General features: G+C 45.3%; 1 protein-coding gene across 3 annotated transcripts in view; it reads left to right on the top strand.

Moving 5' to 3' along the window:
- Nucleotides 1-483: 483 nt before the first annotated feature.
- JPH4 (junctophilin 4) overlaps nt 484-22,976 on the top strand; it is a 412,372-nt gene continuing 389,879 nt past the window's right edge. The window contains exon 1 of one of the 3 annotated variants that reach the window (XM_086923699.1): nt 484-511. The gene's annotated coding sequence lies outside the window, so the exon portion shown is untranslated. Of the gene's footprint in view, nt 512-1,954; nt 2,405-22,976 lie in introns of those variants that run through there. The other 2 variants (XM_086923700.1, XM_086923698.1) reach the window with 2 other exon arrangements.

The raw sequence follows: 22,976 nt of genomic DNA on the forward strand, positions 1-22,976 counted from the left end.
TCACTTCGAAAGTATGCGATTGTATTTGTTTAACGGGCAGTGATTTGTATAGGGTCACTGGAAAGTCCACAAGGTTGTCCCTGTCCCCCCCAGAATTTTAGTGTCTCCTACGCCCCTGTGTGCGTGGCATGTCCATGGTTTCTTTGGGTCCAGCTCGTACATGCTAAAGGCGGGCCCTGTTGACTCTCCTCCAAAGGGGGTGGAGGGGGGGGCGGTGCTGTGCGTGGACTCAAGTGCTAGAAGGCCGTTTCCCCTCCTCCCGGATCATGCCTACCATTTCACCAGCTGCCTCCCTTCCTGTGTAGAATTACAGTGAAAACCACAGCACAGGGCCGATCACTCCCTCCTGGACCACCACCGCCTCCAATCTCCTCTTTGCTACCATGGCAACCAGTGGAAGATGCTGCTGAGGAAGGATGCTGGTCCCCAGAGACAGGAGGAGGGAGAGAAGGGAGGAGGTAGTAGGAGGAGGGGAAGGGGAGTCCGGGATGGAAGGCAATGAGGAATGGAGGTATGGGTGAAGAGAAGGCGGAATGGATTGAGAGAGTGGGGAGGGAATGGAAGGCATCGGTGAAAAGGGTACATGGGGAGAAGTAGAGGAAGGACGACTCGAAGGAAGGAAAAGATAGGGAAGAGAAGCGAGGTGGGCAAAGAATGAAGAAATTAACTGGGGAAAAAAGGATATTGCAAAGGCTGTGGAAGAGAAAGGAAAACGGTCGAGCAGAGTAAATTTAGAGTAGTGCGGGGAATACACGAGCGAAAGGGGAGGTTGCTCAGTGTAGAAATGGTAACCAGGCGCACACGTGACAGTAGTGTGCAGGTGTGGTGGCAGTGTGCATGTGTAGCCCCCTTTAGCACGTCTGGAAGCACTGTTAAAGTACATAGCGGCAGACTGATGCACGAAGTACGGTATTAGAATATATTGAGTATGGGCGCGTAGTAACAGGTTTGTACACAATGCCTACGATGTGTGTGTGTACCTGTGTGAATATGTGTTAGAGGCAGTGAAAGTAGTGTAGTGTGAGTATATAGTTGCAACAGTTAGTCACTGAATAAGTAAGTTAGGTATGTGTGTGCAGTGCGGACGCCTGGTAGAAATTGTGATGCAAGTTAGCAGGTTCTGTGTATGTCTGGTAACAGTGGTCACACGTGATATGAGTCTGAGTGGTATGCGTGGCAGCTGCATGCATTGCATTGAGCGAGCCTTGGTGGTAAGTGCTTACAAATGACGGAAGCGGTGTGCATGTCCTTGCTTACAGTAGTGAGCACAGCCGCAGCACTGGAGTGTTTGCCCCTACGTCTGTCTACGTGTGATGGTTGTGTGCACGCAGTGTACACATAAATCGGTAACGTGGGGATAGAGGATGTAACGAAGCCGGCATGTTGGGATGCACTGAGTGCGCGTGGTAACCATGTTTGTGAAGTAGCGTGCGCAACGTGCATATGTGTAGTAGCAGTATTCAAGGATGGCAGAGGTACAAATGCAGTTTTTATGTGCACAAGGCAGTACGAGCGCAGTGTGTGTGCGTTATTTCAATGTAGTAGCAGCTAGTGTGAGTAACGTGGACTCTTCATAGCAGCACTTGGCGCACGGAGGGAAGGAACGCGGTAGCAGCGTGTGCGTTGTGTATGTACACACGGCAGTACAGTGCACGAGCCTCAGCAGTCTTACTCTGCACGTAGCGCGCACGTGTGGACGTAGTCTGTCTGCCCGCAAGTATTTACGTGTACCTGCGGAAGTCATCCGTACGCAGCGTACGGTGGTTGACGGCGCGTGTGCGCGCGCTCTCGGCACACGCCACAGTGACAGCAATGGGCCCTCGCCGTCTCGCCTGGCACTCCCAGTGGGCCCCTACACCAAAGGGACGGCCCGGGTCCCTCCTCTCCCGCCAACCCCCCACCCCCTGGTGACGCCGCTCTAACACCGCCATTGATTTGCTCCAGGATGAGCCCTCCTAGCGGAAGGTGGGGGGACCCATCGTACACCTGCCGTCGCCAAGAGCGCTCAACCTACCCGGCAATTAATGACTGTTATCCTCCATCTGTCCATCGAATACCTGTTCTTTTTTAATTAAACAGCATCCTTATTTTCCCCAAAAAAATCATCGGGTCGCAGGGTCACATTATCCAGTCTCATTTTACTCCATCTAGCGGTGCCTTCCGCGTCCCTCTGCGTCTGGGCGCTCCTGCGGGCTGTAAACACAGCCACGCGCGCACGTCCCCGGGATGGACCGTGCGCCCCTGGCCGCCCTCCCTGCGCAGGGTGAGAAGCGCGCATCTATCACCGAATGAGACCGTGGGGATGGTGGTCTGCGAATGTAATATCACATTTTCCAGCACCGCGTTCCCATCCCTGCTCGCCTCGCCTGCCTCCATAGAGTGGTTCCACTGGGGCACACGGTCGGTGAGTGGTCGTCTTCGCTTTAAGAGATGAGATGTTGTTTGGGGGTGCTGGCTGGTGGCATGCAGTGGGGTCTTACTCCTGTGGGGTCGTGGGAGGATATGGTAAGAGGGTAACTCGTGTCTGTAGATCTGGAGAATGGTATGTGAGGGTTGTCTGTCGGAAGATTTGGAACGATGTGTCAGTGATGCTGTCACGGGATGTGATGTGAGGGCAGTCTTGGGGGTTTGGTCGTGTATGCTGTGAGTAGTTGTGAAGGATGAGTTTGAGTGTTGGGTGAACACCATGAAGAATGGCGGGGGTGGGGTTAATCATTTTCAGCAATGGGGGAGGGGTGAGGGTGTCGATGGTGGTGGTATGGTATCAGTCTGGGTGGTGGGGGATGGGGCGTGTGTGGTGTTAAAATGGGATGTAAGAAGGTAGGTATGGCGGAGGATGAGGTGTCAAGAGGGTTCCTAGTGGTGGAGAATGGGGTGGGAGGAGTTACTGGCAGAGGGTTCAGTGTAGTGTTTATCCGGGAGGCAAGGGTACACTGGTGTGATTGGTAGAAGTCTCGCTGCACAGAATTTAAGGTGCGTTGGGGTGGAAGACCGGTTGTGGGCCGGCGTGTTAGGAGTGGTATGGGGATTGCATAAGAGTGGATGTGGGTGGATTGTTGGTTGTGTATATGGTGTGAGGGGTTTCTGGGTGATAAGCCAATACGGTGTGAGTGGTGTCTGTCAGTGGTTATTGAAGATGAAGTGTGTGCTATGTCAGAGGGTGGAAAATTGCGTGGAAGTTGCTCAGTTGGTTTGGATTGAGAAAACAATGCATAGATGGATTGGCTTCAAGCGCAGCACTTGGAGGTCTGAGTTTAGGCAATACAACTTTGAATCTCTGTGTATTGATTTCCTTGTATATGCATACCCTCTCTGTGTGTTTGTGTAGCTGCGTGTCTACTGCTTTACTTATACTGTAGAACAAATAATAAGTATTAAAGGAAAAAACCTTTGACTCTCTCAAGTGCACTACTCTGTCTCATCCTTTGCCTCTCTTAATATGCTAGACTCACTAACAATCCATGCCATACAGCCACCGCTTTGAGTAATGGTCAGCTCCTACACTGGAAGGAAGTGGTCCTTTTGTCTGATACGGAGTGCAGTTTCCTCCTCATTCATAACCCTAGGTATCCTTGTCTCTATCTTCTACCGAAGATCCACAAGAAACAGCCCTTTCCACCTGGACGTCGGTTCATTTCTGGCATCGGCTCTATGACAGAAGCCCTGTCAAAATTTGTTGACACTTTTTTACAGCCCTTAGTGATCAACCTGCCTTTGTATGTCAGAGACAGCACTGATATACTCAACAAATTTGAGGACCTTGAATGGGATGACAAAATGTGGTTAGCCACGCTCGACGTGGAATCACTATATATATGCATTGAGAGGTATCTCAGGAGGATAGCTATTAACTTTTTTCTTTCGAAAAGAAAGGCAACCCTCTTTGATCGCAATCGAATGCTGTTGACAATGATCGATCTCATCTTGGACAACAACTTTTTCTTGTTCAATCAGACCTGATACAAACAAGAACAGGGGACTGCGATGGGATCCAAACGTGCTCCCTCGTCCGCGAACCTCTTCATGGGGTGGGTAGAGCATACCCATGCATGGTCAAGAGCGGCCTCAGAATGGACTGAATACATCCAGTTCTGGGGCCGCTACATAGATGATATCATCATCATATGGACTGGCACAGGACATGAGCTGACGGAATATTTCAACTTCCTCAACACCAACACACTTAATGTCACCTTCATCCTTGAGATGTTGCAGTCTACAATACATTTCCTTGACCTCAAGCTGTATGTCCGGAACAACAGAATACACAGTACACTGTACAGGAAAGACACTGCAGTCAACAGCATCTTACATTACACTAGCTCTCACCCAGCATCAACTAAGAAGGCTATCCCATATGGGGAATTGGTATGCATCCATAGAAACTGTAGTGAGGATGACAACTTTGAAGTACAAGCCAAATTGGCTTCGAACAGACTCAGTAGAAAGGGCTACGAACAAAGTGTGCTGACCATGGCTAAAAACAGGGCTAGGAACCTCAAGAGAAGGGATACACTAAAGAGCAACGCTAAGGACACCAGAATGGGAAAGGACAGACTCTCATTCATCACAACACACTCCACACTCAACCATGAGGTGTTCAAGATACTAGGCAAACACTAGTCACTGTTGAAGGGGGCTCCATGAGTGGACAACATTATCACCCAAAGACCATCCTTGACTTTCAGGAAGAGTAGAACTGTCAGGGTCTCGATGTGCCCCAGCTATACATTATGTAAAACACCACAGCAACAAAGCTGGCGGCACAAACCATTAGGATTTTACACCTACAGCTCGTGCAATATTTGCAACCTAGGGTTTAACAAGACCACCACCTACAAATACAACACAGGAACACAACACAGGACATGTCAGTTCATCAATTGCCTTACAAGTTTTGTGATCCACATAATATTTTGTGGTTGCGGTAAGATATATGTGGGAAGCACTGTAAGACAGCTCAAAACCCGCATGCAGGAACACTGCAGAGCGTTCTTGAATGGGGACACATCATGTGCTCTAGTCTCACAAGATTGCAAGTGTGGGGTTGACAGAACTAAATTTCGCTTCCATGGCATTGATGTTGTGATGGCCAGCAAGAGAGGAGACAGGGAACTGACCCTCAGACAACTTCAACGCAGATGGATTTGCATCCTACTCTCTTCCACATTGGGTCTTAAAAGTGACAATGAAATCCACTACTTCTTATAAATGTGTCACCAATGCACCACCCTGAGATACATATATGAGTGCTCCACATAGATGGAGAATTAACCTAGGTGCAGTCGGGTCTCACTGCTATGGGTCTGGCTCACCGTGATGTATCCCCAATGCCTTGTGAACAGTGTACAGGTCAGCCCAGTCTATGAGATTGTTAGCCCTGGGCTTCCTGATTATCAGGATTGCTCCTTAGCACCAGTATGTTACGTTACTGTACTTGTGTACTATATACCACCTTGTGTTCCTGGGATCTGTCCCCGCTTTATAGCTAAGGTGCACATCAATTGAACCACTCCTTCAACACACTGAACACACTAACTGACATACCCTTAATTGTGCTCCGATCTGGTTTCCAACCAATTTTCCTCACTAAGTCTTGTCATGTACAGACTGATCAAGCTACTGCTGATTTACCATATTGTCTGAATTGCATACCCTCAGAAACTCTTGCATGTTCTGTCTTAATTCCTTTTTGGACCATATAACAGCCGTTTGTATATCTGTACCGGTGTTTTTCGAACCTTGCAATTTCTGCCATCTCTGCTCACCAATAATGTATTGAATATGATGGACCACCAGATGGTCAACTAGTTCCTTGATCTCTGCACTCCAATAATGTATTTAATATGATGAACCACAAAACGGTCAACTACATACATGTACTTCTTGTATTATGACTCTGTCTGCCGTATCACCAGTTGTATTTAATAGAAAATTATTGTCCTGTCTCCGTTTCTCTATGCCTTATGATTACTTTCCTGTCAGCTCAACATTATGTTAAATTAATCATTCACGTTACAAATCACTGATTCCTTTAGACCACCGCAACCTTTTCAATTGCGTTCTTGTAGACCACCGCTACTTCCCGATTGCGTTCCTACTCTACTAAATTATTTACATAGTCTTACCACTTGCCCTTTTTGAAGCTCTTTGGTAGATAACAATTTTTCTTTTTTTTTTCTTCGGTGTTTGTTAGTACACCGCTTATCCACAGATCGACGCTTTTTAACTTTTATCATTGGTCTCTTGGCTTTGAGACTAGTAACATGGCCGCCTTCCGACACTGGGTTGTTGGACCAGACGTGCATAGGAAGTGATTTTTAACCCGGAAGTGCTACATGGGTTTATTACATAGACAGGAATCGGGATGACTAAGAGAGATCACTCCCTCCCGCCAGGACTAGACGCCACCGGACACGGCCCGCATACAAAGCAATTAACGCAAGTAAGCAAGGGGGTGAGCCACTGTGCTAGCAGCATGGGTGAACTCCTGGGCTTTCCATCAGCCGCAGATAGAGTGGTTGTTGTGGGATCCAGCTCTTAATGAGTTGGCATATTAACTGTTTTCGCAGCAGCTTCTGTTATCCTCATCGTAAAAGTACTGTCTGTGGGTGTGCAGGCAGCACGGAGAACTAGGTCCTTGCCGCCAATGCCTTACTGATACCATAGCCGTTTCTACTTTATCTTTGTGAGTGTCAGAGGAACTAGACTGTTGCCGCAAATTAATTAATTTCTAGATTGTACCATGTTCATTTACTTGTAATTACCCAAAACATGCATTATTGATAGTTTGCGTACCATACTAGTCACCCCATCACGAGCGCGCCACAATATAGCACAACCGCTTGTGTTTTCTGAATTGCTTTAGTGTTATTGTAACTGGATACTGGGCAGGACACGCACTACCGGTCAACATACCAGTCACTTTTTTCAATAGCGCACCACGGTTCTGGGCTACGGCGAGCTACATGCCGCTTTTTAGGATTTAATTGACTTTTAATGGGCTAATTGTTAGCGTTTACGGATTTCCTTTACTCATTTGGGATCCCATATGTTTATACTACTATGTAGCCTTCTCTTGCATAACCTACGTGGCCCGCTTACAACAACGTACTTATCTCAGGCCTTTTTTCACAGACACCTCTTGCCTCTGACATGGACCTATATGACAGAGACCTATGGTCTCTCACTAAATGAACCAATAGTCCTTCTCAATAAGAGTTTTGTTAGAATGATTACTCACTAATCTCACCTTGCGCATTAATAGGGATTTTCCTTATTTAAACAAATTTTCCATTGCCTAGGTAAATTCCTCATTACCTATGTCCCGACACAGACATGAACACTTGCAGACCTAACTAAACTTCCCTGGCGAGATTACAGCATCCTCAAATCGGTAAGCGTACTCTAGAAACAATATTTTTCTTTGTGGCATTTTAATTATTTCACAATGGGATCTAGTGGTGTATTTCCTAGCACAGTGAGAGCACTTGATGGATTTTGATAAACCCACCTTTCCTCACATATACTCAAGCTAGCCGACCAATCGGGTTAGCCTTCCACTTTTTGGTTTGGTGCACCGTTCTGGGCTAAACTGACACTTTTTTGTCATAGGGTTGGATTTTCCCTTCCTCATACTGCTTCAAACCTGAACTCTCATACCGGCTGTGATACAGCATTGGTTTCTCTACTTACTCTCCAAAGGATTCTCTTCCCTTAGTATACACTTCCCCTCTCTTTTCCTGTGCCTTTTCCACCCTGAGCACTTTAGATAAATGTCACCTTAATCCTGCACTTAATAATTGGTTAATTTTGGGATTTTAAATATGTAAATATATTGTATGATATTACAGCCCTGAAGAAGCCCATGTTTGGGCAAAACGCGTTGGCTGTTCATCTATGAAAACCAAGCACATCTGTATTAAAGACACACCAAGGCTACAAACAGCAACATGGACTCATTTCTTTCTCTAAACACAGACTTTGTGATTTACTTTGTATATATATTGCCTCTCATACCTCTTGAATGAATGTTCAACTTTGCGGTCAAGTGGCAGCTGGCCATCTGAGGTGGGCAATATTTTGGAATCTACGTGACTTGACTGGGCAGTGCAATCCTCCAGAACCCGGCTGCCTTTATCTAAGATTAGTCTCTTAATATGTCCTCTATCTGTACTCTGTAACTCATCCCGGGCCTAGTTTTGCTGCTGTAATCTCCAGGGTGGACCTTTTTGGGCTTTTCCTTTTTCTATCCATCCTTGCCTCACTCCAAGCCTTGTTTTGGTATTGTGATCTCCCAAAACAACGCTCTTTAAATTCTTCCCTCGTGAATCTCTACTTGAGACATCCCAAACTTCATCTTACTACTATGATCTCCCAAATAAACACTTTCTAAATTCTTCCCTCTTCTATTCCTCCATTATTCTACTCAATCCAACTAACAGACAATCATGTCCAGCACTTGAGTGAACTCACATTTCCCTATATTAATCCACCCCCTAATCCTTTTTGGGTTCAATAAGCACTTCAATGCCTCATCAGGGGTACTAGGCGCAATATAAATACAATACAGTTACAGAACGGGGTAGGATGGAAGCTAGTCGGAGTGTATGGTAGGGAGTTAAGTGCCTTGGTTATAGAGTACGAGTGTGAGTGATAGAAGATGCAATAATTACTTGTGGTTGCAGAAGGCATTTCAGAAGACTGAGTTATGTTTAAGTGTTGCTGGTGAGCGATGTGTTATGGGGAATGGGGTTGCCAGCAGAGTATGAGGGGTGCCACTTGACAGAGGGTGAAGTTTGAAACAAGTTGGTGGTGGAGGGGAGGTTAGAGAACTGACAGTGTTGTCGGTGGTGGATGATAGATTATAAGGCCTATCGGTGGCAGTGGATGATCGGCTGTTAGGGTTGTTGGTGTTAGTGCAGAATGAGGTGTGGTGGTTAGTAGAAAATGATGGTAGTCTTGGTGAGGATGATGGTGGTTTTGGTGAGGATGTCATGCTGGGGAATATAGGAGGGGTGTAAATTAGGAGGATTAGGTGCTGTCAATAAATCTGTTGGAGGATGGGTATGAGCGATGTCACTTGTGGTAGTATCGTAGGCTCGGCTTTACAGTGCACTGGTGCATGAGGGAGTGTAATTTGTGTTGGTAGTAGATGATCTTGTGTGAGGGATGTATGTAATAGTGAAGGACAGCGCCTGAAGAATATCAGTGGTGGAGGACAAGTAGAAAGGGATGTGTGACTGTAGTGGATGCTAGGTTGTTTGTGATGTGAGAGTGGTGGGGGAAGTCAGCAGTATTGGCTTATAGACGGGATATGAGGTGTTTTGATAATAGTAAAGTTTGGAATGTATGACATGGTTGAAGAAGCGGGCTGTTGGTGATAGTGAATGCAAGGTCCTGAGGTATAGGGTGTGAACGTTGGTGGAGGATGGAGTATGAGGAGTGTAAGTTGTGGTGGTGGACAAAGAGGTTGAAAGACTCGATGGGAGTGTAAGCTTGGGAATGATGGTTTTCGGTGGTGGCGCATGTGACTGGGGTGCTTGATGGGGAAGTGAGGGTGGATTTGAGAGGATCCTGGTAGTTGCGTAAGATGGAGTTGGGGTTAATGTTTGTGGTGGGTGTGCTAGAGGATATAGTGACAGGGATGAGTTCTTTTTTTTAATTATAGCTTCACAGCAGCAAGATTACATAGAACAATATACAGTATACAATATATTTCAATGGAAAGATAAAATGAAACACATAAACAAATAGATACATAGATGAATAAGTCAACCCTCAACATATTCACGAAAAGCACCCCAGATATTTATACTAGTCTGACGTTTCTTAGGCCCTTTAACAAAAAATAATCCCCATTCTAACTTACATAAATTGCACATTTTTGCCCGCCATAGTTCAAATACTGGGGGATCTTTCTGGAGCCACTCGCTGGCAATACAGAGACGAGCGACAGTCATAGAGAAAAAGATCAACTGTCGATGTAGATGTAATGTATTCAAAATGCTGCTTTCAGGCAGATTCCCTATTAACATCATGGCAGGTGTAATTGTCAAACGAAAATTCATAACCAAAGATAAAAAAAATTCTATATCCGTTATAAATCTAGACAATTTATCACAGCTAAAGAAGATATGTAAACTATCCGCGTTATCATCCCCGCAGCGAAAACACTTTCCATCAGACCCCACCCCCATTTAACCATTCGTGCAAGGGTATAGAGACTTAAAAAATGGAACTTTCAGATTAGCTGACATTAATGTCTCCCTAGAGAGTGCAATAAGTTTCTCAACCACGATGTCTGTTTCTCCCAACTCTCTAGACCATTTAATATTATATTTATCCAAATCATCTAGTCTATCGGCTAGCAGAGACTGATATACAACTCCAATTTTAGGCTGTCGTCTAACCATCTCTATAAGAGAGTGGGGTGCCATATTGACAATAGTCCGAAATAAAAAATCCCTAATCTGCAAAAATGTGAAAAACTGCGCTTTAGGTACACCATATTGTAAAACTAATTCATCAAAAGATTTACACACCCCATCAACAGAATAAAAATCCCCTAAGTTCTTAATACCTCTTTTCCTCCAGGCTTGAGCTATATTATCCCCAAATATACCCGTTAGGATCTTCAGTGCATGCAGGGGCGTATAATATGAAATTGTTCCCATTATAATCGGGATATGTAATAGTTTCCAAACTTTATAATTACTATTCAAAACTTTAAATCTCGTTCGTTTGAAGTAGCTGCCATCCACTTCAAAACCTTCATTTCGATGATGTTACACCGCCCTATCAATGTAAAATATAATCGCCCCCATCTGTCCAAAGAATCTTTAACACTACGAATCAATAAATTCCAATTCACATCCATCACTTCGGACATAGAAGATCGAATTTGAATGCCCAAATATGTCACCTCTTTAACTACCCGCTCATCAGTCCAGACAATATTGTCCGAGCACAAAATTAGCGTTTTTGACACATTGAGCTTGTACCCAGCAATAGATCCAAATTCTGTGGCTAACCGCTCAATCTCCTCTATAGCAAGAGAGGGAACCACAGTTGTCACAGCTATATCGTCTGCATAAGCAAACACACAGAACTGATAGTCATAAACCAAGAATGGGGGAATACGAACATTATTGGATAATTGTTCTATAAAAGGATTTATATAAAGGGCAAATAAAAGGGGAGAACAGGGGCAGCCTTGACTGGTGCCCCGAGTTATAGATACCGCCTCCGATAACAAACCCATTGCAGATATTTTAGCAGAGGGGGCTTCGTACAAGGCTTGCAGAGCTACAATAAATTTATCTCCAAAACAGCTTCGATCCAACAATTGCCACAAATACCCCCATTCAACATGGTCGAACGCTTTCTCAGCATCCAATAAAATGAACGCTAACTCCCTCTTTTCTGTATCAGCAATGTCAAATAATGTTACAACTTTATTAACGTGTTCAGTGGTTCCACGTTGAGGAATGAAACCATGTTGGTTTAAAGAAACCAAAGAGGTAATAACTGTGGATAGGCGATTGGCCAACATTTTGGAATACATTTTGCTGTCACAGTTTATTTAGGAAATTGGGCGATGTGATCCCACCAGCTCCGGAGGTTTGCCCTTTTTACAAAACACTGCAATCGTAGCTTCTGACCAGGACTTGGGTGGCTGCCCCAACTGTGCCATTTGGAGCACCTTCAGCATCTTGTCTTTAATTAGATGGAAAAACAGTCTGTAAGCCTCTACAGGAATCCTATCTGGTCCTGCCGCTTTCCCTGCGGCCAAGCTTTTTACTGCTCTTTCTAATTCCATCATAGATATTGGGGTGTCCAGTTGCTCAGCTAAAGAAGGGTCTAATTAAACCAACCCCTCCCACAGAAATAAACTTTCACCCCCAGTCAACCCTCCCTGGTGAGTATAAAGAGTAGAGTAGAACTGCTGGAAAATAGAAAGTATCTGATGTGGGTCAGAGTGCAATACGTCACTCTGATCCTTCAACACCTGAATGGTTCGAGCAGATTCCTTCATGCGAAGCCGCAAAGCCAGCCGTCTTCCTATAGCCTCCCCAAATTCGTAGATTTGCTGTTTCGATGTTAAAAGTTTCCTAGCATTCTCATCGTTCCAAAACCCCAAAACCTTTGCGCAGTATTTAGCCACATTATTCACTAATCCAGAAACACCAGTCTCACCTAAAGCAATCCCTATAGTTAAAGCACCTTCTGCCTCTCTCAGACCCTCATAATGTCGAGCCAGCTCCAACTTGCGTTTCTTCTGTTGATATGAGCTAAAACTGAAAACTTCCCCCCGGAAGCAGGCCTTAAAAGTATCCCAGATAGCAGTAATAGGTGCTGACACATTATTATTTAAGAAGAAATCCTTAATCCAATAACCCATATGTTCCTTAAAATCTTTATTTAAACAAAGTTTCCGGGCAAAAGAAAAAAAAAGTTACATTAAGACCTACCCCTATATAACGCTAGTTCTAAGACAATGGGTGCGTGATCCGATGAAATCCTCGGATATACCTGAATAGACGCATCAGTTAGAGACGAAGTAGGTGCGAAAAAAGAATCCAACCTGACAAATGTTTTATGTATGTGAGAATAAAAAGTAAAACCCATATCGTGTTCCTTTAATTTGCCCCAAACATCCACTAAGCCATAGTCACAAGTTAAATCATAAAGTGCTTTAAAGACTTTTGGTTTTCGTCCATCATATTTCTGGGGGCCCTCTTGAAGAGCCTGATTGGTCAAATTAATATTAATATCCCCACAAATTACCAAGGGGTATGGCCATGTAGCTAATTCAGTATTTAATTCAACTAAAATCCCAGGATCATACAAATTAGACCCATAAATGGTGCAAAGCGTTATCTTATTTCCCTCAAACCCACATTCAGCTATAGCCCACAGGCCAAGTTTGTCTGCCAAGGCCCGACCAAAAATAACATGATTGCCTCTGGCCAGAATAGCTACTCCACGGGTCATACCTGATTGACCTGACGCGGATATTATCGAGAATCCCAATTCTATCATTATATCTCGCTTGACCCAAGGTATATGAGTCTCCTGTATACACAGTATGTCGGGCTGAATCTGTCGTAATTCCGCAACCACTTTCTGTCACTTTGCCCAATTATTAAGACCCGAGACATTAAATGAACACATTTTTATTCCATCACGAGGCATTGTTGAAATAATATATCAATCCTCTAAGTACAAACAGTGCCATCCTTAAAGAAGGTAAACTAACTGCGGACTGATACCAACATTTTTTTTATCTTTTTTTGTTTCTTGGAGTGTAAACGCTTACTTGCCACTGTGAATTTTTTTCCATTTTTACCCCACCTAGGTAATGCCCACCCCCCAAACACCCTTGATACCCCCACCCTTTCCTACCTAGGGATGAGTTCTTGTGATGTTGGTAGATATGAGTTGTGTCATGGTAGTGGAGGCTGGGTTATATGTGATCAATACTTTTGAAGAAAGGAGTGCGATTAGCGTCAGTGGGGGATACGTTTCAGTGAGCTCCATTTGTGCAGGATTGAGTATTTATTATTTATTTCTAGCATGTACAAAGTGCAAACAGAGCCACAGTTGCAGTGAAGTGACATACATGTAAAATCTAAAGATACATTATAACATCAAATATCAGTCATACAACAGAGCTATATACACCTCCATTACATAGCTCAAAGTGATGAAACGTTGGAAGGTATAGCTTGAACAAGTGAGTTTTGCGATAGTCACAGAAGGTCAGAAGATCAGGAATTGTTGTTATGTGTTTGGGAATTGGTTCCAGAGTTTGGATGCTAGGCAACGAAAGGTCTCTTCAGCAGTTTTCCTCTCTGGTGAGGGGATTTCTCAGATTATTCTTTCTTTCAGACCTGGTATTCTTAGCCCCCTTCGGTGTGAAGTGGTACTTTCATATATTCTGGTAGTCCTGAGTATATAGCTCTGTGAGTTCTGAAGGCGATCATTTGGCCTAAAAGTCCTCTTGTAGTTTGGAAACTGTGCATAATAAAAACCTGCATACCTTTAACACTTACCGATGACGTTTTACTTACAAAGAGCTTACAGTGAAATAAATACAAGGAAAAACTGATTATAGCTATGCAATTACACAAAGGCTAATATAAAGGCTACATTATATTCTTTACAGAGTTTTCTAAATGGTTGGACAGACACTCTTTTGAGTCCATCTAGAAACAGCCCAGTTTCTGAAGAATAAGATATTTTGAAAAGGACCCTCTCTTGGGATAGGAATGTCCCTTGAGGGGTAACACAGACATGGAACCCCTAACATGAATAACCCTGTTGCATGATATCTAATATCCTGACATTTTTCTTTCGGCCTAGCATGCATAAGCATCAAGCGTGCCTGATATAGTGATCCTATAAGCTGTGAGACCAGAAGAGAGCATGGCTCTATGATCTGGAGAGGAGCACCAAGTGTATCTCCGAGCTAATATAAAACCACTGTTTTGTCCTGGGACATATACATTAACCAGAAGCGGTAGCTGTTAGACCTGGCATCCTTGGCATGGTTTCCCCTGATTTTTTTTCCTTCTGACCTCATGTTTTGCTGGCTTTAGGACTCTGGGTACTTTACTACTGCTAGCCAGTGCTAAAGTGCACGTGTTCTGCACTTAAAACATGGTGACATTGGCTTATTCTCAATTGGCATATTTATTTTACTTATAAGCCTCAAGTAAAGGGCACCACTTGTGCCCAGAGCCTGTAAATTAAATGCTAATAGTGAATATGCAGGACTGGTTGTGCCAACCACTTTACTAGTCCTTAAAACAGGTCTCAGGCCTGCCACTGCAGAGCCTGTGTGTGCAGTTTTAAACTGCCATGTTGACCTGGCAAGTTAACCCTCTTGCAAGGCCCAAAACTTCCTTTTAATATATATGGCACTCCTAAGATAGACCCTGGACAGTCTCAAGGGCAGGGTGCAGAGTATTTAAAATGTTGGGCATGTACTTTTAAGGTTTACATGTCCAGTTAGTTTAAAACTCTTAAATTCCCCTTTCACTACTGCAAGGCCTATCTCTCCCATAGGTTAATTTTGGGATTACCCTATTCCATCTTATAAGTGTATTTGACAGTAAAGTCAGATTTTAAATTGTAATGCTGAAAATGCCACTTTGAGAAAGTTGAGTATCTAATGGGGGGTTTGTCCATACAGGTAGCCAGGTAGGACATACTAAAGTTTTAAAGAGACAAAAAGAACCTGGCTGCTATTTTAAACATGCTGCTATTTACTTCAACAGACTAAGGGCCTATGCATATAGTCATTGGACCTGGCTTAATCATTGCGCCATGATTAACATATTCAAAAAACATTTGTTTTAAACATTTCAATTATGTCTGATACATTCAAAGATACACTTATTAAGTACAAATAATAAAAGTGTGATTATACATTGTGCAAACTCTTATAATTGGAAGAAAGTAAACAATGAAACATGAATTTCAATACATTGCATTCATTAGTGAAAAATCACACCAGCTTATCTTTAACACACTGAGGCAAGCAATAAGCACTCTCATACACGCCTATGGATCGCTTTTTCTAGAGAGATGCTTCTCCGTGGGGCAAGAAAATAATGTCTGGGGGTGTCAATCATTATGTGACATCCCTCTCCAGATTATATGGTCAAATAAATTAACATTTGCTTTAAGCACTATATTTCAAAATATTCTTTAAAAATTCATATAGTTGGTTCTATTTATTTAATTTTTGTCATTATGGTCATGTTTTGTTCAATAAATGAAGTTCAGTTTTCTATCCAGGTGGGATATCTTTTTTGTGAGTTCTCCCTATTTTACTGTTCCAAGTGATGCGCAAATGCTTTACACGTTGCCTCTTAAGTTAAGCGTGACTGTTCTATGCCAAGCTACCAGAGGGTGAGCACAGGGCAATTTAGGGTATGTATCTGACTTACCCTGACTAGGATTGTTGTTCCTGCTTGGACAGTTTGCATGCCTCTTCCAATCAGAAACCCAATTTCTAACAATAGTGGATTGTATGATTTAGAACTGATAGTCATAAACAAGCCTTGTTCCTTTTCAGGAAGAGTGTGGTGCCTACTTGTCTCACTCATGTGAAGTTCCACTTTAATGTAGTTTCCAGACCCTGCGCTGACATCCAGAGTGGATGTGTGTGTCTACTGTATATAAGTGGTACTGTTAGCAGTGCTCTATGTTCCCTGTGAGTGTACATTTGACCAGACCAGTAGTATCCATTTTGGTAGGCCCCTGGTACAACATTGCACAATACAAGGACATCTATTAATGGCATTCCTGGGTTGGAGGGCACAGCCCCAGACACTGAAGTGTGGTAAGATGGAGGCTGGGCGGCTTTAGAAATGCAATAGTAAACTTTATGGAGCACCTACAGATTATCTCTCCCTGGCCTTAGCCATCAGAGATGATAGGGAGCAGGAGCTGGTTAGTCAGAAGATTCTTTTCAGGTGTAAAAAGAACATTTCAGGCAAGGCCTGCCTTTTTGCCTTTCCTTTAGTACCACTCCCAAAAGGGCTGTTAACAGCCTCACACTTTATTGTGCCGATGTTGTGGAAGGTTATGTTGAGACACCCCTTGTTCGTCACAGCCTACTGAGAAGAGCTGCACCAGAGACAAAACTAAGTCTGCTCCAAGGAGCTGGAAAACACCAAAAAGGAGGATCTTCCCCAAATCGTTTCCAACCCTTTTACAGTGGGATCGTCATCCCTTGTCTGGAAAATGTAGTACAAAAGTGGGACCCAAACATTCCCACTTGGGTTTAATTTCTTCTTTGACTAACAGAGGGGGTAATCTGAGGATTACTTGAAGAAATTCTGACACAGGACGAATGTCTTGGTAAGCCAGTCTTTAAGAGATGTAATCAAGTCCCCTGAAGTCTGCACAATTTCCGAGAGGACCTGTGGGTCTGCCTCTGGCCTTGGAGCTGCTGGCCTGCTGAGAAAAGGTCAGGGCGGCTGCTGCCAGCAGGAAGACGACCAAGAAGAGTCCGAGCCGCAGGAGCATTGGAGGAGCCTCAGAAATTGCAGACTGCCGTAAGGAGTATGCCCCGACCAGAGTTTGGAATGGGTCTCCGAGTCTCCCCGGCCTAACCTCAAGTCAACTGCTCATCCTGCCGGAGGTGTGACCGCTGCTCTATGGATACACCCAAGGGTTCTGCGGCTAAGAGTGGCCGCGACCTGAAGCAGCTGCAGCTACAATCGACTGTGACCTGAGACACCAACACCAACTTGTAGGATCAACTGTGTCTTGAAACACTAATAGCGACAAACAGCCATTCTGACCCCCCTGCCCCCTTCCCTTCCCCCCAGAGGACAGGGCAACCGCTCTGATCCCCCAAGAGGACAGGGCAACCGCTCTTATCCCCCCCAGAGGACAGGGCAACCACTCTGATCCCCCCAGAGGACAGGGAAACCGCGCTGATCCCCCCAGAGGACAGGGAAACCGCTCTGATCCCCTCAGAGGACAGGGCAACCACTCTGATCCCCTCAGAGGACAGGACAACCACTCTGATCCCCCCAGAGGACAGGGCAACCGCTCTGATCCCCCTCAGAGGACAGGGCAACCGCTCTGATCCCCTCAGAGGACAGGGCAACCACTCTGATCCCCCCAGAGGACAGGGCAACCATTCTGATCCCCTCAGAGGACAGGACAACCACTCTGATCCCCTCAGAGGACAGGGCAACCGCTCTGATCCCCCCAGAGGACAGGGCAACCGCTCTGATCCCCTCAGAGGACAGGGCAACCGCTCTGATCCCCCCAGAGGACAGGGCAACCGCTCTGATCCCCCCAGAGGACAGGGCAACCGCTCTGATCCCTCAGAGGACAGGACAACCGCTCTGATCCCCCCAGAGGACAGGGCAACCGCTCTGATCCCCCCCAGAGGACAGGGCAACCGCTCTGATCCCCCCCAGAGGACAGGGCAACCGCTCTGATCCCCCCCAGAGGACAGGGCAACCATTCTGATCCCCTCAGAGGACAGGACAACCATTCTGATCCCCTCAGAGGACAGGACGACCACTCTGATCCCCCCAGAGGACAGGGCGACCACTCTGATCCCCCCAGAGGACAGGGCGACCACTCTGATCCCCCCAGAGGACAGGGCAACCATTCTGATCCCCTCAGAGGACAGGGCAACCATTCTGATCCCCTCAGAGGACAGGACAACCGCTCTGATCCCCCCAGAGGACAGGGCAACCGCTCTGATCCCCCCAGAGGACAGGACAACCGCTCTGATCCCCCCAGAGGACAGGGCAACCGCTCTGATCCCCCCAGAGGACAGGGCGACCACTGATCCCCTCAGAGGACCGGGCAACTGCTCTGATCCCCTCATAGCACAGGGTCCCCCCAGAGTCATCACTGCCAAGCGCTGAAGTGACTGGTGTTAACTGTCAACTGCTGGGGTCTCCACAAAACACACCGGCAACGTCCCTTGGCGGATAAAAGACGTTCCCATGAGCTCCAACCAGTGCACTGAAACACAGAGAACTAAAGTAGGGGAGCTGCCCAGCAGTGCCTGTTTAAAACCGTAGGCCTATGTTTTTTCTGTATGTACTATTGCATTGTGGAGTGCAGTCAAATATTTGTATTTGTGACGAAAAGAAGCACCGGACTGGATGGTAATTATTGTCCTTGTTGCATAATTGCTGAGTTGTTAGTCTGTGTCCAGACTGGCTCCGCGCATCTCACTGCCGCTGTCAGTCAAGCGCTGAAGAGGTGTGCGTGGTGTTCAGTGTGCAGGACCAGGGTGGATCAGGCCCCTTGACGAAGGAGGTAAAAGGCACTAAACTACCATGCTTGGGGGCCAGTACCACCCTCTGCTTGCCCTGTGACCCCCGAATGACTTCTGACACCAACATATTCCTTTTATGTGCTAGGAAGGGAAAAAAGCTTGATGCACCGACGTTTCCAGTAGCTATTTCAGGGTGTGCACATTATGCCATCCATTCCATATGCTCATTTAGTTGTTCCGGTTTCAAGGGAGCGTGGAATCATAGCTTACTTCCTTTGGGGAAGGGGTGATCTGAAAGCAGGGTTTCTGTGATGTCAATGTCAATGTCAATGGTACTTATAACGCGCAAACAATCATCCTAAAAAGGATATCACCGCGCTATCATGACAGTAGTGAGTGGTTGACTGATAACAGGGTTGTAATTATAATTTAATCAGATTTAGGGAAAAGAAATGTTTTCAATTGCTTCCTAAAGGACAAGTAACAGTCTGTTAATCTAAGTTCCATAGGCAACTCATTCCAGCTGTTTGCCGCCAGGTGGGAGAACGCCCGTCCACCCATCCTAGCTGTTTTCACACGAGTATTTCTTGCTTTAGCTGCCGTACGGGAGTGCAAGTTCCTGGAAGGAGCATAAAATCAGATTTTATTTTTTAGGATACGAGGACCCGTATTGTGCAGTGCTCTATGCGTTATGCACAATAGCTTAAAAGTGGCTCTCTGACTCATTGGTAGCCAATGAAGCTCTCGCAGGCAGCTTTTGGCTGGGTCGTACTTTTTTTTATTGCAGATTGCCTTCGCCGCAGCGTTCTGTACGACTTGTACTTTGGAAAAAAGATAGTCAGCCATTCCCACGAACAGAGAGCTTCCATAATCCAGCCTGCTCATTAATAAGGACTGGACCAGTATTTTTCTACACTCAATAGGGATCCATGGGAAAACTTGCCAGAGCATCTTAAGTAGCGCAAAGCCTTTGCCACAGATTGTAGATACATGAGTTTCCATGCTCAAGGTGTTATGTAAAGTCACACCTAGATTCTTGGCCGTTGTTGCTGGACTGGGAGCGGTGCCCAGAGTTGTGGGCCACCAGCTGCTGTCCAATAGCTGTGTATGTCTACCAAACAACAGTACTTCAGATTTATCTGCGCTTATCTTAAGGCAATGGTTGTGCATCCAGTTGGCTAGTTCAGTTAAACAGTTCAATAACCTGTCCTTAGGGTCATCTTCTTCATCCAATGTAATCATCAGCTGGGTGTCCTCTGCATAAGAACAGATCTCGATACCCCACTTTCTCCCTATTTCGGCTAGTGATGAGACAAACACATTAAATAGGGTTGGACTCAATGAGGTCCCTTGTGGGACCCCATACTTGATATTCCGGGGAGGGGAAACAAAATCACCCATCCGTACTGACTGTGTTCTGTCTTGCAGAAAGGACTGCAGCACCCCTAATGCATTTTCCCGGATACCCTTGGCTGCAAGGATTTCCAGGAGTCGGTAGTGTGGAACGGTATCAAATGCCGCCGAGAGGTCCAATAAAATCAGGGCAACTGTTTTTCCCTGATCTACCTTGGTTCTAATGTTGTCCATCACTGCCAAGAGTGTTGTCCTGGTGCAGTTATTAGCCCGGAACCCTGTTTGGGAAATATCCAATAAATTGTTGGTTTCTAAGAAATTGGAAAGCTGCCTGTTGACTAATTTCTCCATCACTTTAGACAAATATGGTAATTGAGAAATAGGCCGGTAGTTTGCCGCATTGTTAATATCAGACCATGCTTTTTTAGTAAGGGAGTGACTATGGCGCTTTTCCAAGTCTTCGGGAATTCAGCAGAATTCAGCGAGATATAAAAAACTTTGGTTACAACCGGGCAAATTATTGGTGTTAACTGTGAGAAAATATGGTGCGGGCATGGGTCCAATGGAGAGCCTGATTTTACTTCCAACATAGCATTGCCCACCTCCTCCTCTGAGAATGGGCCGAATCTAGGACAGCTAGCCTGAGCTAGGGATGATACACGGGGTTGTAGTTGTTTCAATTCAGTGTTGGAAAAGGAGGCATAGATCATATCAATCTTTTCGCAGAAGTATTCATTAATTTTGTTACAGCCTTCTTGCGAGGGAATAAGATCCAGTGAGAGACTGGCAGGGCTACATAGCTCTTTGACTATTTTAAATAATTCTTTCGATGAATTTTTGCTTTCTGTTATCCTCCGTGAGAAATAATCTTTCTTTGCTTTCCTAATAGCTTTATTGTAAAGCGCAAGTTCTCTTTTGTATATGGCTCTCGTTTCTTGGGTTTTATTAAGTCTCCATTTATGTTCACAAGATGTGCATTTCCTTTTTAAAGATTTTAATTCAGGTCCATACCATTTCTCTGAGACTGTGCCTCTACGTTTGTGTTTAGAATGTGGGGCTGAGCAATGTTCCAGTGCGCTCCTGATGTTATTCTGGAGCTGTTCTGTTTCGTCATTAATGTTAGTATTTCCTGTGGATACATGTGTAAAATATTGCTGGAATATTTCTACAGAAATTTTATTCCAGCTCCTTGTTGATGCTGCTGCTAAAGCCAAAGGTTTGGAATGTTTAGTAAGTACATTGATAGTAAACACGATCATAGAATGGTCAGTCCATATCATTGGTTTCATCTCATTAATGTCAATGGTTCCTATATTAGAAAACAAGAGATCTAAAATGTGTCCTGCCCTATGTGTTGGCTGATTAATTCTCTGTGTCAGCTGTAGAATGTCCATGTCCTCCACTAGCTGTTTAGTTAGAGGGTTATTACTACTATCAAAATGTACATTGAAGTCCCCTATCAGTAAAATATTCTTGTTTTCAAGACAGACCGGCAAAATTTGAGTAAAGAGTTGGGCGCTAAAGTCTAATGTGCTGGCTGGGGGGTTATAAACTATCACTCCACCAAATAGAATGTTGGTGTTTATGGATACTGAGAACGCCATTGCTTCATGGCTGTTGGACTGTGTGATCGCTTCTTGTCTACAGGTGAAGGATTCCCTAAATAGCAAAGCTACCCCTCCGCCTCTTTTCTTCACTCTATTCAAGTTAAGTATTTTGTACTCCGCTGGAAGGGCTGTCGCGATATCTGGGGTACTGTGGGTATCAAGCCAGGTCTCAGTTATAAAAGCCAAATAAGGTTTGAAGTCGGTCAATATGTCCCATAGCTCCGTCGCGTGCTTGGGTAGGGATCTGGCATTGAGGTAAATGCATTTAAGGGCCAGGTTTGGGGTATCTTATCAGACTGACTTCTGTCCCTGTGTCACTTCCCCATCGGCAGTTCCGACAACAGAAAGGGCCCATAGTATCAAGTGGTCCCATTCGAGCACATTGTGCAGTCTTTCTTACCCCTAAGCAGTTGACTCCTGAGCTCGCTGCTGGAGTACGAGGTAATGCGGTTAGTACCCCCTGTAGGTAATTGGGCAGGGGGTGTGGCACCTGGTCCCGGCCCGTCGCGGACGGGCGCAGACGGGCTTGCCTTTGGCGCGCCTTCGGCGCCCCGCCGGCGCCCCCGCTGCGCCTGTCCGCTGCGCCTCCTATATAAGGGTGCCATTTTATCCTGTCAAGGGCGGGAGGGGCTTAGCGCTAGTATGCTAGCCCTCCACCTTCTCCTCACCCAAAATGGCGGCCCGAGCAGCCCCTACTCGGCTACAATCGGGTCAGTAACAAAGTGCAAGTGCTTTTAAAACCCTAATGCAGTTTTAAAATTGCCAACAATGTTTGAATGCAGGTCCCGTCTTTCTGCCTCAGGACACTGTGCAATTTTTAAAATGACGATTTTTTACTAGTGCAGTAAATTTCTGTGCAAAGTACAATTTTTAAAATGCAGAGGACAAATGATAAAAACGGTTTCAAATGCCTTCAAGCGCCCAGTTACACCATCCCACACACACTAGCAATCAGTGGGGGAATGGTTTCTCTATGGTTGTTATCCTGTCAAGGGCGGGAGGGCGGGAGGGGCTTAGCGCTAGTAAGCTAGCCCTCCACCTTCTCCTCACCCAAAATGGCCAGAGCCTCGGATATTGTGCAGTTTCCACCCCGCTCCCTTTCTCTGCCCCTAGTGACTTCTAAGGAGGGCGGATTCATATGCGTATGTCCAGGTTACAAACAATCTGGACTGATTGAACCCGGCCTGCAGTGGTGCTCACAGACTTAGCAGCAGGAAGAACAGAGTAAGATGGGAGGGGTGGAGACT

The sequence above is a fragment of the Lissotriton vulgaris genome, chromosome 5 (assembly GCF_964263255.1).
Source record: "Lissotriton vulgaris chromosome 5, aLisVul1.2, whole genome shotgun sequence".
In the NCBI taxonomy this organism is placed as follows: Eukaryota; Metazoa; Chordata; class Amphibia; order Caudata; family Salamandridae; genus Lissotriton; species Lissotriton vulgaris.